The following is a 17,121-nucleotide window of genomic DNA, read 5'->3' as shown; positions in this document are numbered from 1 at the left end:
TACGCAACAATTAGAAGTGCTCTTAGCCACTGAGCCGACTCTCCAGCTCGTAGCTATTATTTTTATAAATACTTTCTAGAGTTTTTCCTGTGTAGTCACACGTACCAATGTGCTCACCCAGACGAAAAGCAGCCATTTAACGAAATGGACATTAGAGTGTGTGTTGTTTGCAACTCAGCACAATTCATAGTACATTTAAAAAAAAAAGATTTATTAATTTTATTTTGCCTGCGCCCAGGCGTACATGTGCACCATGCGCATGTGTAGTGCTATTGGAAGTCTGTAGAGGGCGCCAGATCCCCCTGCATCTGGAGTTACAGACGGTCCTGAGCCACGGTTAGGGTGCTGGCAGCTGAACCCGGGCCCTCTACGAGAGCAGCCAATGCTTTTAACCACAGAGCTTTCTCTCTAGCTCCAGTTCTTGATATATTTTGAACACTTTTTCCATACTATAATAAAGACTTTCATCTCTGTGACGGAGTCACACATTTATCATGAGAAAGAAAGAGGGGCAGGTGGGAGTGTGGGATAGAGGGATGAGCGAGAGGGCCCTGTGGCACAAGATAGCCACACCTCTTTCTACCTGCCCCGCCCTACACTTGGTATGAGCTGGCGCTGAGAAGTGTCTGTCTGTCTGTCTGTCTGTCTGTCTGTCTCTCTCTCTCTCTCTCTCTCTCTCTCTCTGTGTGTGTGTGTGTGTTACAGTGCTAGGGTCAAACCAAACCCTTGCACATGCTAAGCAAATGTCTGAAGCCCTTTGTATTTGAGAAGCAGAGATCAAAGTGTTTCCTGGCACATAGGAGTGACATGAACTTCATTCATGTTTCTCTCCACAAGCCTAACGTTATGTAAAAATATCAAGATACAGAGTATCTGCAGCACCAGAAAGCCTCCCTATGCTTGGCGTTAGTCATCTTCCAAATCCACATTCCAACTTTTATTACTGTAGATTCGCTTGACCTGCTTTGAACTTGGGAGATTATATGAAATCTGAATTCACTGTGGTCTCTGGCTGCTTTCATACAATACAACAGAGCTGAGTATTTGCGACAGAACTGGCTTAGTCTTCAAAGCCTGAGACACTTATCAGACGGTTCATTACGGAAAAGCTTTGCAAACCTCTGAGCTACCAAATAGCTCAGTAGGACACCACCTTGGAGAAGAGGTTCAGGGGGTGATTGGACCATTAGAAGATGTAAAAATGAAACAACAGGAGCTAACGGTAACTTAGAGGGCCTGGGCTCTATAGTTGGTTTTTTTGCTGTTTGACAGCATGGACGGTCTTGCCATCAATTCCCCCTCCTAAGGGATTGGTGTCCACATCTGTAGTACAGAGAGAGTGGATCCATCTATAGGCAAGCTTCCAGAGCCGTGGGAATCCTGAAAGAAAACCAGGTTCCTACCTGAAAGGATGGATTTTCTTTTTTCTTTTCTTTCCGTTCTTTTCTCCTCTCCTTTCTTTTTAAAGAGAGGGTGTCACTATAGCCTAGGTTTATCCTCAAACATTGTATAGCCAAGGATAGCACTGAACCCTCATGGATCCAGTTTTTGAAAACAAGCTGTGCTGGCTAGTTTTTACATCAACTTGACATAAGCTCAATTGAGAAAATGCCTCTATTAGACTGGACTGTAGGCAAGCCTATAGGGCATTTTCTTAATTAGCAATTGGTGTGGGAGGGCACAGCCCACTGTGGGTGGTGCCTTCCTGGGTTAGTAGTCCTAGGCTCTCTAAGGAAGCAGGCTGAGCAAGCCATGGGGAGCAAGCCAGTGAGGGGGACTCCTCCATGGGCTCAGCACCAGCTGTTTGAGTTCCTGCCCTGGCTTCCTCTAATGATGGTCTATGATGTGGAAGTGGAAGCCAGGTAAACCGTTTCCTCCCCACTTGCTTTTGGTCCTGCTGCTGTTTCATCATAGCACTAGAAACCCTACTTAAGACAGAAGCAGTCTACTATTCCCCCATGCATACACGTTCCCTTTCCTCACTGGTGTGTAACTGGCACTTCTTCTTTCTTCCACCCTTTGAACCCCTTAACACAAGATAACAGATAAAAAAAAATGATAGAGAGGAAAGGAAAGAGATCCCCCAAAAAGTCAGAGGGCAACACTGTTGTCGGATTACTTCCTGCTGATTAGGGGTGTCCATCCAGTTCCTTGGGGCAAGGTTGATCTTTGCTGACAGGCTAACTATTTCTTCTTCTCCTTCCTCCTCTTCTTCTTCTTCTCCTCTTCACACAACTACTTAACAAACCATAACCACCCCAACAATGCACACAACTGCTGAGGCTTTTATACACCCCCTGAAAAATCCCAGAATCCCAAACATCACACAATTGCAGAAACTATCTGCAGTTGCCAGAATCACACCTCTGCTAGAGCACAAGGTAAATTATAGCCAGCTGCTCTGAAGAATCTCCATATGCCCACACTTGGGATTAAAAAAAAAATATTAAAAAAATATTTCTCTGTGTGTGTTTTTTAAGAAGCCAAAAACTCCAAGATTCTCACTACGCTGGTGTCCCCTGCACAGGTGCAGGGGAGATACATTAAGAAACAAATGGAAGCCATTTAATCCCAAGTGTGGGCATATGGAGATTCTTCAGAGCAGCTGGCGGTGGTGGCGGCGCACGCCTTTAATCCCAGCACTCCAGAGGCAGAGGCAGGAGGATCACTGTGAGTTTGAGGCCAGCCTGGTCTACAAAGTGAGTCCAGGACCGCCAAGGCTACACAGAGAAACCCTGTCTCAAAAAATGGAAAAAAAAAAAAGAAAGAAAGAAAAAAAGAAAGAAAGACATGAATGGGCTGGAGAGATGGCTCAGGGAACCACAACTGCCTATAACTCCAGTTCCAGGGGATCTGAAATCCTCTTCTGGCTTCCATAGGCACCAGGCCATAGGCAGTGCACACACATGCATGCAGGTGAAACACTCATACACACAAAATAAAGATAAATCTAAAGAAGCTGGTAGATATTCTTCACAGTCCCTTCTGTGAGCCAGGCCTCTCACCTGGGTGTGCTTTGCAGGGTCCCAGAAGATCTTGTGTCTAGCTGTCTAACCCTACTTCCTTTTTTTTTCTTTCTTTCTTTCTTTCTTTCTTTTTTTTTTTTTTTTGGTTTTTCAAGACAAGGTTTCTCTGCAAAGCCTTGGCTGTCCTGGACTCACTTTGTAGACCAGGCTGGTCTCGAACTCACAGCGATCCTCCTGCCTCTGCCTCCCGAGGGCTGAGATTACATGCCCGGCTTCCCACTTGATATTTTTAAAGCAAGCTTACCAAAGCCAAGATGCACACCTTGCTGTCACTATGGGCTGGAAGGACACTGGCTGTAGAGTCAGAACACACGGAGCTGGGTGTGGTGACACGCGCTTTTAATCCCAGCACTTGGGGAGGCAGAGGCAGACAGATCTCTGTGAGTTTGAGGTCAGCCTGGTCTACAAAGTGAGTCCATGACATCCAGGGCTACAGAGAGAAACCCTGTCTTGAAAAGCCAAAAAAAAAACCCCAAACCAAACCACTAAAAACAAAAACAAAAACAAAAAATTCCCACATGGTCCTCAGTCCTGGCTTCCCCCTGTGAGATGAGTAACCAAGGCCAGGCCTTCTCCCTGACCCTCACTGTCCACCCTTGTGAAGCAGCATTAGTAGAACTTTCTCTACCTCATCGCTCTGGCTGTTCAGGACTTGTCCCCATCACCCCGTCACTCGGCCCGACTGTAGTCCTATTCCCAAGCTTCCCAGGTGTGGAATTCCTGTCACTAAGCACTTGTGGCTATTAAGCATTTGAAACATGGCCACTTGAACAAGAGACACTGTAAGAATAAAATAGACCCAGTAAGAATATTAGTATAAAAGAACCTGTTAACAGATTTATATTAACTATAAGTTGAAATATCTTCAACATTTAAAGTTAGAAAATGTAAGATTAAGATAATTCAGGGGAGGGGAGTAAGGGGAAAATGGGAGGGAAGGAGGAATGGGAGGATACAAGGGATGGGATAACCATTGAGATGTAATAAGAATAAATTAATAATAAAAAAAGATAATTCAATATACCCAGATATAGAAGTCTAATGGGAACCAAATGTGTAGGACCACTTTTTTATTTCATAGAATCTTCATTTATAGCATTTCTATTAACTATTATCAGCTATAGCAGATCTTATGTCTGCTGGAAGTTTTCTGACCTTAGTACCACCCTTTGTCCCTTTCCTCAGCTCACTCCTGATCTAGTCTTAAACAGCTCTCTTTCTCCTGCCTTTTCCCTTTATAGAACATTCTTCATAATTAATGCCATCAGATTGCTTTGCCTATAGCACCATCCTGGTGGCCCTTAAAAATCTGATGATTGGGCCGTTTAAATTCCTTCCAGTTTCATTTCAAATAACAACCATCATATAATGGTTGGACTGATGCCCTGATGACTTCATTGAACATCAAAGCCATGAAGATGAGGTGTTTAAGAAAAACCTTAATAATTGTACAAGGCTGTATGCACACATCATTGTTTTTTGTTTTGCTCTAACACCAGCTTTGTACAGAAAGCCTGCGGTCCAGCTCTCTTCTTCTTGGTTTATTATTTTCTCAAGCTGCTCTCTTAGTTAAAGTGAATGCTACAGTCTTACAAGGTTGGTCTATTCCACAGCCTCTGTGCATTCTCTTAGAGCCAAGTCTGAACATTTCTACACTAATCCTCCCTCCTAGGATGCTCTCTGCCCCCACCTCCTCCCTCCACCTTCATGCAGACTTCGCACACCTCTCTAGCTAATGTAATTCCCACTTGTCAGTGAAGCCTTCTTCAAACCGCACCAGTGACTGGCAGTTTTCCTGTTTGAGTCCGTGTCCCTATAGCGCTGCATGCAATGCATGCGACAAAGGAGCTCTATTGACGAGCTGTCACAGCTTTTCACATGTAGGGACTGCACTGTGTGCTCTCAGAGTTCTTAGAGTGACGTCTTAACCTCTGGGACTTTCAGGATGTGGCTGTATGTAAAGTCTATTTCCGTTGTTAGTATGTTGAGACAGTGCTTCACACTGTAGACCAGGCTGGCCTTGAACTTGCTGAAGTCCTTATGCTTCAGCCTCCTGAGTGCTAGGGTTACAGTAATAAGCAACACGCCCCTGTGATTTCCTTTAAATATAAGCTCTTTTAATATGAGGTTATTAGGGTGATACTATAGTAATGAAAATGAGGTGATGTTTATGAAAGTCCTAATAACAGCATGGGCCCGAATGTGCACATTATAGTTTGTTTCACTACCCAGCTTGGAAGAGAAAGCCTATTTACAGCCCAGTCCTCTCTCTGCCCTATACGTTCTATTTGTTTTCTCGAGCTGGTTTCTTCCACAAAGGCAATGTTCCGGTCTTACAGACAAATAAACAGAGGGATTGGGACACAAAAACTGTGCAGAGAGAAGACCATGCAAAGCCATGAAAGAAGGCATCTAACATCACAGAAGAAATCATCCTGACACTTTTCAGATTTACAGCTTCCACAGTTGTGAGAACGTAAACCTCCGCCCTTTAATTCACTCAGTCAATGTACTGAACAGACAAATGCACCCCTCAAGGACTTCTGGGAAAATGTTTGCCAAGTACCTGGTCTTGTTTACCTTTGGCCCCCGAATTGCCCCCTGTAGGTTTTCATGTTGCATGTTGTAATATATGGCCCAGCCAAACTTTGCAGTAAACAGTCTTAAGCACAGAGGTTGTATAAGAAAAGCCTGGTGGGGAGACACGTAGAAAACTGTTTTAGACACTGGGCCAATACAGAGCACCACCACCACCACCACCACCACCACCAGCAGCAGCAGCAGCAGCAGCACATTATTATTTTTGTAAAGGAGTTTTCCTTTTTTCTAGGAATCATAATCTCTTGCTATGAAACAAGCTGAGAGAATACAGAACAGTGACATTAAGTATAATTGACATTAAAGCATCACTCTGGACTGTCTTCCACAGAGCTCCCAAGGTTTCAGGGCTTGTATGGTAGTGAGCAATGACATTCAAGCTTGCCAGTCATCTGGAACACTGAACTCTCCTCTCCCCGGGCACAAACAGCCTGCAGGGTTGGAGCAAATCAGAGTTTGAGATGTGTCTCTGTGGGATAGGGCCCAAGTGAAACTTCTATCTGGTCTTTTCCTCTTAACGTTCCTTTCTTTCCTATCAGCGCCTCTGAGCCCCGTTGCCACACGCTGTCCACCCTCACTGGTTGACCTCTCTCACTTACTATTTGGGCCATGAATGGAAAATACAAATCATCTTTCCTTGTGCCCTTTAATAAAGCCATGGCAGGCTGGAGCATTTATGAGAAAGTCTACTGTGACCTGCATGGGGCACTCCCCCCTCCTGTGCATAAAAACAGCATAAAGCTACTTATGAAGTATTGATTTTTAAATAACGAGTCCACTTAACGTGCTCATTAAACACTGATGTTTTGCATCTACAGGCTGGTGAGTTTTGCTTTAGATCTTGGGCTTTTCTTTATTTGATTCTTTTCTGACCCTTTTTGGAGAAGCAGTGGGATTAGACCCCTACCACAATACTGACTGACCTTCCCACCCAACCCTGAAGCTGAGGGCCAGCCCAACATGCACAAGGAACCTTCCATTTCTCAGCCACTGTTCGCCATGGCAACGAAGGACCTAAGCTAAAACAAGCCCTCTCAACCCTCCTCCACAAAGGAGGGCTCCCTAGGATGGCTTATTTACACCCCATCCTCCCAACACCTCTATGAGTCAGTGAGAAGCTGACTTGTTTTTCTTGTGTTGGAGTGTGTGCTCCAGCCAACCTGAAGACATAGACTTCACCCCCATCATAAATTCAGACCAATCACTGTATTGACTGCTGGGCGAACCTTACATAGAGGCAAAATAGGCCTGCTCTGTGGTATTTATAGTCCCAGACTAATGTTTGGAGGTTGAGCCTGTTTGTGCAGGCCTCTGCAAACAGAGCCTGAGAAGGTGGGTCATTTTTCTTTTTTCTTTCTTTTTGGAGACCTACCATGTTAGATGAGAAGAGGCTTTGCATCTCTTATGTCAAACACATAAAAACAGATCATGGTCATATAACAAATAAACATGGCGGCCACTTAGAATTAAGGAACTGATGAATTGCTTTGAAATCAGGGGTCCAGGTTGTGAATGAATAAATCCTTTCACAACTTATGGTGGAGGCCCCAGAGATCGTTGATACGAATCTCTGATGGGCAATGACAGATGGTTTACCAGAGAGAACAGGAGATGAGGGAGTAATTAGCATAATTTGTTTGGTGGTCAATAGTATTTTAAAATATGTTTTTTAAAAAAGAAATAACAGAAAAAAGTCTGGTGGTTAAAAATTTGTTGAGTATTAGATGAACTGATATTTAAGCCCTTTCTGACTGACATTCTAGATTCCTGTGTTGTCCTTATCTGAGGGAGGGGTATGAAGCCAGGACAACCACTGCAGATGGAACTAGTGACAAGTGAGACAAGCTTGGAGGGGGGGGGGAAGGGTATTTACCTGAGGACAGTCATTTGTGATGATGTGACACGTCTATTTTTTTCATTTAATACTTAGCAGCCATTTCAACGGAAGTCATTATGGTCCTGGCAATGAAGAAATAGGCTCCGAGATGTTTAGCCTTCCACAGCTTAGAAGCGACAGAAGTAGGCAACTAGGCTCTGGTTGTACTTTCAGGTCTGCTGGTTTTGAAGTCAAGTCCTGATGGATTCACAGCAGGGTGTGAGCTGGCCTCCAAATGGCTCCCTGGCATTCATATTCATCTGTAGTTATCTCCTCCACTGAGGAAGACTGACCTTTCTAGCTAGCAGCACTATTTCTTTCTTCAGAAATGATGGTGTTTAACTTCCAAAGCTGGCTTGTATAACACACTGCAGCTGCTACCCTGTTCTTTTGGACTGCTCCCTTTGGGGGAAGCTAGACATCACAGTACAAAGAAAATAAAACAGCCACAGAGTCTCTCACATCCCTCCTGCATGAATGAGCATCATCTAAGTGTGTCATCTAGGAAGCAATTACAATGAGGGTTTTGTGTTCCCTGCCCCAGTACATACGCTGACATTGCAGTCCCACTGAAGCTGTGTTTGAAGACGGGGCCTCTAAAGAAGTAACTGAGGGTAAATGAAATCATAATTGAGGGGGCCTGGCCCAATCAAACGAACATCTTTATAAGATGAGATGATGGAGAGCTCTCTGTATTTATACATAGAGGAGTGTCCCTGTGAGAATATAGTGGGTAGACTGTCCTTTTATTTCCTTCCACCATGTGGACTCCTGTGGTCAAACACATATTATCAAGTTTGGGGGCGAGCAACTTTATCCACTGAGCCATCTCTCTTACTGTCCCTTGTTTGGTTTTGTGAGAAGGGATCTTGCTATGTAGCACAGCTGGCCTTGAACTCTTTTTTTTTTTTCCGGAGCTGGGAGGGAGAGTGTAGGTAAAACCTGCTAGCTCGGAGAGGCAGAAAAAAGCAGCCAGTTGACCTTCCTATTCAGCTCACATCTCAGAGGAAAAAGCTCAAAAAGCTCACTAGCTCAACTGACAGTCCAGGAGGAAAAGGCAAGCAAGCAAGCAAGCAAACAAACAAAAACAAAACAAAAACCGGAAGGCTAAAGGCTTGCCAGCTCCAAAGCTCAAAAAGCCCCAAAGGCCCCTTTTCTTATCCACACTGTCTTAAATACCCCTCAACTCAAAGTCCCTCCTACTCTTTAATCCCTGTCAGCTGGTTTCTTGCTCCACCTCTTGACCTAGGGTTAACTTTATTAAATCCTGTGTACAGATAGCTCTTGTATTAAAGGTGTGTGCTAGGGCTGCCTGAACGACACCATAATTACCTGTTTACAATAAACAGAAAGTTCTTGGATTAAAGGTGTGCGTTAGGGCTGAACCGTGCCAAACACGAAACAGGTTTTCACAGTTCACAATCTTGGGGTTCACAATGGGATCAGACATCCTGCAGCAAATCCTCCTGCTTCAACCTCAACTGTTGGCACATATTGCTAGAAATATGTGCTGGAAATACTTGCTTTTGCAAGCAAATCAGACACTTCTCTCCAGGCATGGTGGTAGGTGAGGATGTTTGGTTCCAGAACGTCTAATTGGCAGGCTAGATCTTCTACTTTGTTTTTCACAACTATAGCCAGGGCTACAGTTGGAGCCAGGTTGGCACTTACAAGGCCTGGGACTCTTTAAAAAATTTATTTATTTATTTATTTATTTATTTATTTATTATGAGTATTCTGTCTTTACACACACCAGAAGAGGGAATCAGATCCCATTATATATGTTGAGAATTTGAACTCAGGAACTCTGGAAGAGCAGTAAGTGTTCTTAACTGCTGAGTCATCTCTCCAGCCCCTGGCCTTGAACTCTTAACTATGCAGCCTAGGTTTAATGTCCCTTTGCCTCAGCCTCCCAAGTGCTGGTGTTATAGATACTTGCCGCTCTACCTGGTTTGGTCTTTTGGTCTTTATATTTTGAGTTCAGAGTATTCTGTTACCCTCCAGTGGCAGAGGAGGATGGGGGCCATTTTCTCCTGAGATCCTGCAGTACTGTTCCACTGCCCTGGACACAGGCACTTTCTTGTTACAGGCCAAGTCTCTGCTTCTTCCTCCTTGGTCCCTTTTGCACAAAACTCCCAAATGTGATCTCTTTGGCTTTCCCATAGATCACCCAGTGTGCATTCAAAGCACACTGCTTGGTTCAAGTATACGGATGTCCAGCCAGCCTTTGGCAGGACAGGGGGAGAGTGTAATGGAAAGTGCCCCAGACTGCAGCGTTAGAGTGGGGCTCTCACGTCAGCCACTGGGCCACCCTGGGATTGTAGGCAAGGCACGTATTGCTTCTCAGCCTCTAAGTGCCCTTCCAATTATAGCCTGCTGTCTCATCAATCAGAGAAAGCAATCCCTTTTAATGAGTTAGCTAGCTAACATTCAGTGTGCCTAAATAATATAATGCTGCAATCTTGATAAAGTGCTTTCTCTCTTAGAAGAATGCTTAAGAGCCATAGCTATGGGAGAGAATTTAGGCTTTGTAGATGCACAAGGTTTACACGTGTGTGTATTTATGTATGCATGTATGTTTGTCTGTTGGTGGGGATTGCATTCAGGGGTTCCTTGCAAGCTAGGCACACGCTCTGACATTGAGCTATGTGCTCAGCACCATCACGTGCATTCCTTTAAGAAAAATTTTCTTTTTTAGGTTAGCATGCAAAGAAATAGGTTTCATTCTATATTTTCATCTATATATTTCATTGTGCTTTGCTCTTAATTTAGCCCCCCGCCCTCACTTCTAATCCTCACGCCCACTTCTTTCTGTTTCCTCCCCTCACACAACCCCCTTCCTACTTTCACGTCATTTGTACTCCAATACTCTTTATTTCTTCCTATCTCCCCTGCCTTACCACTTCTTCTAACTCTTCTGGCCTGCTTTTTACTTTCAAAAAACCTGTACCTCATAAAGCAGGTAGTTATTTGTCTGGGTTTGCTTCAGTCCTTTAAAAAAAAATGATTTTGAGATTGAGTCTCATAATCCTATGCCTGTGTTTTCCCAGTATCTGAATTAACGGTGGCAATGGGAGACTTGCATGTAGCTTTCCACTTCTGGAAACTAGACTTTTGTCCAGACAACTCTGGCTTTGAAGATTTTGCAGCCATTGGTGGACCTATCACTTGCTGAGCAAGAGTTAAAAGAAACTCTTCGTATCATTTCTCATGTGTGTCTTGCTGTTGGGTGAACGGCTTTAATGTTGCAATAAATCACAAAGCCAAGAGTCAACACAGATATTTAAAGCCTCTAAATTCAATTGTTGTTCCCATATTTCGCTCACTGAAGCACAGGGGATTTGGTATGAGGCAGATCTGGTTTGGAATCTGCTTTATTCCTTTCAGTTGTGAGAACCGGCCAGTGGTCTCACCCCTCCTGCCCTGGGTAAGTTACTACATAGTGTTAGCAATACAGAGGTAGCATCAGCATTAAAGAAGATTACCCATGCGTGGCCCCGTCCTGTGCTGCGCTAGGGAAGAGTGAATATTAGTTGTGACTATTGGAAGGTCCGTGGCTAATTCATGGAGCCTCCTTTTAGGAGCCAGATATTCTGTGCGGTACTGAGATACAAGTAAACAACAGTCCGAGGAAGTTTGTGAAATAGTTGCCTATGCAAGCTAATTCTAAGCCATTTGGAAAAGGTAGGAAAGACTCAAGATCTGTCAAAACGTTAAAGAAATGAATGGGTTTAAATCTGGATGTGCATGTGTGCTATTTAAAAAAAAAAAAAAGACCCAAACAGTTTCTGATGGTCTTTCTAAAACTCATTCTCTCTGGGAATTATATCTTTACCTTCCATGCAAAGGTGGCAGCTTCTTTGTCCTCCAGAATGTGTGCACACCAGATTACCAAGGAACAACATGAGAACCTACAGGCTACCATGAAAACCCAACTGCAAATTACCAAGAAGAGACTTTGCATATGACACCAAGAGGGAGCTAGGAACAGAAAGGCAGTGGTCGGGAAGGGTAGATGCTGTCTCCTGTGGATCACCGTACTGAAGGAGCCAACGATGGCCTCCAGGTAGGTGTGGCAAGTGTCTACACAAGCTTCACATCTGGCTGGGAACAAGTCTCTTGTTGGGGTGGAGTCCACAGATGCATCAAGTCCGTGTGCTATGTCAGTTTCAATTTCGGTTGGCTTTTCTTTGCAGCTTCGATCAGGAGATAATTTTCTCACACTTAACAGAACAGGGGACTAGTGACTGACAATTAGAAGGTGGTGAGATAAGTGTTTGCTGAGATGGTGGTGAGATGCCCAGGTGTGCAAAGACACACAGGAGGGCTGTTTCAGAGGATATCTGAGTCTGCAAGATGGAAGAGAAGTCTTCCATAAGTCTTTGCCAATACACTCAATCTGTTGATAATGATGGCTTTCAAATCTGTTCTTTGGTATGTATCTCAAAAGGGGAAAAGATGAACTTACTCATCTTTTTTCATCTTTTTGTTGTTGTTTTGTTCGTTGGATTTTTTTTTTTTTTTTGGAGACAGGGTTTCTCTGTGTCACCCTGGCTGTCCTGGACTGGCTTTCTAGACCAGGCTGACCTCGAACTCACATAAATCTGCCTGCCTCTGCCTCCCAAGTGCTGGGATTAAAGGCGTGTGCCGCTGCTGCCCGGCATCTCTTTTTACATCTACTAGATTTCACGCCCTGCTCCCACCCCCTGCCTTCTAGATGAGGATGAATTTATTTTTACAAATGAGACACTTTTGTACATTGTAATTATAATTATGAGTTCTTTCTAAATGCCTGGGGAACCGAAAGATAGAAAGTGGTGCTAAGAATTTATTGCAATAATCCAACTTTACCCCGTGAACTTAATGCCTTTCCTAAGAAGGTAAATTATTGATGAGGAGAGGCCTTGGAAGCAAGTTTTGCTGCAGGTCTTTGCTTCACTTTTTGTGACTTCCCTGAGGCCAGTTCACATGGCCACGGTGCATTTTGAGAGAAAAAAATCAGAGTGCACAGCAGCTATGTAACTCAGGTTCCCAGGAGCGGAGGCCAAACCCTGCGGAATGGTTCTGCATGGTTCATGCCAGAGATGAGACGTTGACTTACTGATGTCCCTAGGATGGGTAGAGAGCCCTGGTCCTTCCTCCTCTGATGCTTTCCTGTGTACTCTCTGGAACAGTCAGGATTAAGTTTCCTAGGATTTCCTCAGCCAGCAACACCACACAGGGGTCAGAAGAGGCAGGTGAGAGGCACTACCTGGCCTCTCCCGCTGCCATCTGCAAAAAATCCTACTCTTGATCTCCAATTGCAAATTCCTTATCGTCTATCTGGGGAGGTGGCACTAAGATAGGTGCAGCAAGTAATTGAACCCATTCAATATTTATCACACATTTGCCATGTGCCAGATTCATCGGCTTGCGTGTGAGACTCGCCGACTTATTTTTCTTTCTTTGTCTTTCTTTCATATACAGAATGGCTGCATCTCATCCCCCCAGAGCAGCTGTTTTCAGAGGCGACATCACTTGGAAACTCATGCCTTCCATCTTACTAGGAGTGGGGTCCCAGCAGCCTCTGCCTCACCCTGCAGGTGGGAGCTTGTCTGCAAGCTCCAGTTTGAGAGTGACCTCCTGGGCAATGCGGCAGTTTTGGCACCTGAAGATTCACAAAGCTGTGCAGAACCGGGATAGGGGGCCATTGTGCTGGCAAACTGAGAGAGTCAAAGAACGTGGCCCCTGAATGAAGGAGAGATAAACCTGTTTTTTAGGATCCCAAAGTGTGGGATCGGAATGGTCTCGTGAGAGAACAGGTGAAGTTAATCCACTAGAAGACCAACCACCTTGTGTGGGAGCTTGATTGTTGCCAGCTGAAAAGATCGTGTGAACAGACTCTGGGAGGAGATACATAAATAAGCCCAGAACTGGAGGCGGGGCTTTTCGGAGACTTCGGATCGTTTTGGCTGTTCATCGCTCCACTTCGAGATGCTCCTAGAGAGAATTGCTCGACCGGGTTCCAGCAGAAGAAATCCTGCTGATTACTCCAGGAGAATCACTCCTTGGAACTGATATCCTTAGGGTTTTGTTGTTGTGTTCCTTAATCCTGATTTCCTATGGTTTTGGTTAGTGACCTACGCTCAGTTAATAAGTTATAATAAAATATATTGGTTAAGAAAATTGCGCCAACATCTGAACGTGGGGAAGCTCACAGGTCGGTGGGAAAGAAGATACAAATCCACATGGAACTAGATGCCACTGAACAGCTCTGCCCAGGAGGCGGTCTGCAGAGGGGCTCCCACTACAACTGAACAGGATTCCGAAGAGTTTTGGGAAAAACCACGTAGAGGAAAAGATGAGCAAAAGGGCCAGAGGCAGGGAAGAGTAAGAAGAGCAGACAGCAAGCAGCCCGCTCTTTATACTGTCTTAAAGGCATTCATGTATTCATTCAACAAACACCTCCCAAGTGTCCACTCTCACAGCTGATCACTGATTTATAGTGCAAGTGACTTCCAAGAAGGATTTGGGGTGATTTAAAACCCATTCCCAAACAGGAAGATAAGTAATGTAAATAGAACACCGAGCCATTAAGAGATTCTGGGGACTAGTTTCTCAGGCACCTGGGAGGGATTAATTGAAAGCTTGCTGGGAGCAAGCACTGCAGAGGTGCTGTGGGCTTTATTGAGTGAGAGGAAGTAGCTTAAGAGTCCGCAGGGAGGACAAAAGTGTACACAAGAAACCACACTTAGGCAAAGAGCTTTGGAAATTTCCAGATAGCTCTGGAGTGCAGCGCCAGGGCCCGGAAGAACGGAGAAAGTTTGAACTCAGAAGGAAGAGGAGGTCGGAGCTACAGTTGGAAGCAGGAAGGAGCTACAGTGAGAAGGAAAAAAAAAAAAGGTCGTAAAGTTCCCAAAGGCAAAGCAACAAGCCAGATGAATAGTAGCACAAGCCAGTTGGAATCTAGCACGCTCCTGCTGAAGAGCCACAGGCCAACTTGAGAGCATCTTACCCGCAGTTGTAGGGATTTCAGTCAAGCTTGCTAATCGGCAATGCTCACTTCCGGTGTCTTGGAGCGGGTTGGGATGGGGTAGGGTGGGAAGCATTGGAAAAATTATAATTCAGGGAGATTCATTCAGCAGACATGCACAGGATAGAGTCGAAAAGAGAGGTGTGCAGGGGAGACCTTAGGAGGCTGAGCCTAGTCTAGACACTAGAGGAGAGGGAAGCATGGCCTCAGCAGGATACAGCAGTAACTACAGAAAGAAAGCCTGTTAGAAGAGATGCTCTATGGTCAACATCTACAACTTGCTATCAGCATCAGCATCTGGGAGCGTGTGAGACTGCAGAACCTCATCTGGGTTCCATCTGGGCTCTGCTGAATCGGAACCTGCAGTTTCGCTAAAGCCCTACGTGATACACAGCAACATAAACGGTCCCCGCTGGCCCCTGGGGACTGGCAGCCCGCTGTGGGTGCAAGAAGGAGGGGAGGAGAACCCTACTGCAGCGTCATATGTCTCCAAGTCTAGGTCATAAGGGTTTGGTGGAGGATCAGAGTCAGTTTGTAGTAAAGCTGGGAGGGCCAGACTATTGGCTGGCGGATGGGTTCTGAGACCACTAGCTAAAAGGGATCAAGGTATGTATGGTTACTTTTGTATCTTTATGCCAGACTATTTTTCAGTAAAGCCACTGTAGTCACATTCCATAGCATACAGAACTCCTCTGTCAAATGGAGAAATGATACTATTGTCCAAAACGTTTATAACAATAAAACCTAAATCAGTCTATCCATTGCCTCTTTGCCAACAACATTGACAGCAGTATGGCACCACGTTCTGCTGTGTTTTCAGTGTTTGCTCTGATAATTCTAGGCAAATAAATACTAATGTGCTAATTTCAAATGGTGCTTGAGCTTGGAGGTGAAGTTCAAGTGGTAGGGAACTTGCCTAGCGTGTACGAAGGCCTGGGTTTGACCCCTAGCATAACTGAGCTCAGAGGCGGGCACTCAGAAGCTGAAAGCAGAAGTCAGAGTTCAAGGTCACTCACATTGAAGTCAAGGCCAACAGGAATAAGTGAGACTCTCTCTCAAAATGTTGTGCTTGTGTGTGCGCATAACTGAGATACTTAATTCCTCTGGGCCATTTTAGTTTTGTTTGTGTGTTTATCCCTCTAAACAGACTCCCCCATGTTTCAGTAACTTTCTTCTTTTTTTCTTTTTCTGTGACAGGGTTTCTCTGTGTAGCCTTGACTGGCCTGGATTCCCTTTGTAGACCAGGCTGTCCTGGAACTCACCGAGATCTGCTCGTCTCTGCTTCTCAAGTGTTGAGATTATAGGTGTGTGTCACCATGCCCAGGAAGTTTCAGTATCTTGAGTAAGGCATTAAAACTAATATTAACTCACTGATTGCATTTTTCCATGATCAAAAAGCCAATCTAGCTAAGAGTACCTCTGAGCACAGCCCTTGAAACATTGGGGCATTGTGACACATGCCACATCACTCTTGCTTGGATATCTGCCTCACCTGAGAAGAGATGACTTTATCTATTTTCCTGTCCCCAGGATCGAACACAGTGCGAGCCATATAATCCAATAACTGCACACCAAGGTCGGATGGCTAAATGAAGTCATACTTGCAATAAGAGGCTTTTAAACATGATAATAAATGACTTAACAATTAATAAAAATAACCATGGGTTCCTCAGAGTTGAAACCTAAAAAGGGAATTTTTTTCCGCATGAGACAGGATTTCTCCGTGTAGCCTTGGCTATCCTGGACTCACTTTGTAGACCAGGCTGGCTTCAAACTCACAGAGATCCACCTGCCTCTGTCTCCCAGAGTGTTGGGATTATAGGCCTGCACCACTGATGTAGGCTAGGGAATTATTTTTTAATGTTTTATTTATTTTTATTTTATGTGCACTAGTGTTTTCTGAGCATGCATGTCTGTGGGAGGGTGTTGGATCCCCTGGAACTGGAGTTATAGACCATTTTGAGCTGCCCTATAGGTGCCGGGAATTGGACCTAGGTCCTCTGGAAGAACGGTCATTGCTCTCAACCACTGAGGCATCTTCCAGCCCCAACCAGGGAATTTTGTGACATGAGTATATTATCATTTGGCTGACGAGGAAAGGATGTCATAACAGAAGGGTCATGATCAGTACAAAGTTCTAGAAAAAGCAACTATAAAACTGTGATGTTGACAGCATCGCTCAATGCTGTGCATGAGACAGGGTGTACTAACAAAAACTGACACCTCTTCAAAAATAGAGACAGCTTCTCTATTTTTTACTAGCTTGATGAGAGGACCCCTCCCCCAAGTCCCCCAGAGCCTTCTGGTCTGTCACCAGTCTCCTGAGGACATAGCATCTCCCAGGAGGGCAATGCCCTAAGCAAGGTATAAACAGGCTGCTAAAAACAGCTAGTCTGTAGCAAGATGTCTGAAGCCCTGAGAAGGTCACTTATCTCTCAGAGCCCTAGTTTTTTCACTTATAAAATAAGAATAAAACTAACCTAACTTTTCAGCCTTACAAACCCCCTTGATGGGTATACACCCAGTATCTGGTACTTTACCCCTCCGTGCCCTTGGCTATCCTTCACCCCAACCCTAGATGCCTCTCTCATGATTAGCAGATACCTGAC

The 17,121-nt window shown here is 44.7% G+C and overlaps 1 protein-coding gene across 1 annotated transcript in view; it reads right to left on the bottom strand.

Moving 5' to 3' along the window:
- CLMP (CXADR like cell adhesion molecule) overlaps positions 1-17,121 on the bottom strand; it is a 105,499-nt gene that overhangs the window by 58,346 nt on the left and 30,032 nt on the right. The gene's annotated exons all lie outside the window — the stretch shown is intronic.

This window comes from Acomys minous (genome assembly GCF_964271855.1).
Source record: "Acomys minous genome assembly, chromosome: 5".
NCBI classification, from domain to species: domain Eukaryota; kingdom Metazoa; phylum Chordata; class Mammalia; order Rodentia; family Muridae; genus Acomys; species Acomys minous.
Note: the sequence above shows the minus strand (reverse complement) of the source record. Positions and strands in the feature narration are given on the sequence as shown.